We start from the raw sequence: 909 nt of genomic DNA, 5'->3' as shown, positions 1-909 counted from the left end.
TGTTCTGAAACATTAAAATGTTCTTCTATTACTTAATTGTAATTCAATCTCAAAGTAATAAATCAAAGTTGGTTTATCATGATAATCATTTGCATAATCTTGTCTTGTTACTGTTCTTAGAAGTTTAGGATTTAGCCATTTTGAGTTTGTACAGGGTGATTATTTACAGTGGAGCTGAGGTTATAAGGGTCAGTTTGATAAATTACATTTAAAAAACCAGCATCCCTGTTACTCTTAATATTCTACTGGATGCACTTAAAGGTTTTCGTGGGGGATTAATCAGACCAACAACAACAACATTGTTCCCACTGTTTAACTATTTTTTTACCCTGAAACTGACTGACTGATCCTCAATGCTGTCTGTATAATACGTTACAGTAAGAAGAAGATTTTGTTTAATTTGGTACTTATTATAGAAAAAATAGAATGTGCTTACTTGTTTTGAGTTTATAAGCTGCTGTTGATTTCAAGAGGAAATTACTTGAAAGAAAAGCTAAATTTAAACCCACATGAATATGAATTCAGTTTTCATTCACTGCACTGCATGTATCAGTGTGTACATACTGCCATTATCCCGCTCCAATTGTCTCCAGTGCACACTCATTAGAGCGTGAGCAGGGCCATCCCAAAATGTTGGAAATTGGCGTATGGATGTAAACCAAGGCATACATTATCGTCAGTGCATTCTGATTGACACAGAGGCAGAAAACACAGACATATGGAAGTGATTTTTATGCATCATGGACATTTTTCATTATGTTATGCTAGTAGTGTGACTGACCTAGCCTGCCAAAGAGCTCCGCTCCCAGCGCAGCATAGATGGAGAAGAAGAAACAGAAGAGCAGACAAATATATCCAACCTGAAATCAAAAGGCTTTTTAGATCCTCCACACAGCCAACTTTATGTAC

The 909-nt window shown here is 36.0% G+C and overlaps 1 long non-coding RNA gene across 1 annotated transcript in view; it reads right to left on the bottom strand.

Moving 5' to 3' along the window:
- LOC116696090 (uncharacterized) overlaps positions 1-909 on the bottom strand; it is a 2,153-nt gene that overhangs the window by 68 nt on the left and 1,176 nt on the right. Inside the window, exons 3-4 of the long non-coding RNA XR_004333621.1 lie at positions 782-860; positions 1-686 (exon numbers count right to left, since the gene is read on the bottom strand). The exon at positions 1-686 is cut by the window's left edge and continues 68 nt beyond it. This is a non-coding gene — a long non-coding RNA (uncharacterized LOC116696090). The remainder of the gene's footprint in view (positions 687-781; positions 861-909) is intronic.

Source organism: Etheostoma spectabile, chromosome 9 (assembly GCF_008692095.1).
Source record: "Etheostoma spectabile isolate EspeVRDwgs_2016 chromosome 9, UIUC_Espe_1.0, whole genome shotgun sequence".
Taxonomy (NCBI): domain Eukaryota; kingdom Metazoa; phylum Chordata; class Actinopteri; order Perciformes; family Percidae; genus Etheostoma; species Etheostoma spectabile.
The sequence above is the reverse complement of the archived record's forward strand: the minus strand, read 5'-3'. Positions and strand labels throughout refer to the sequence as shown.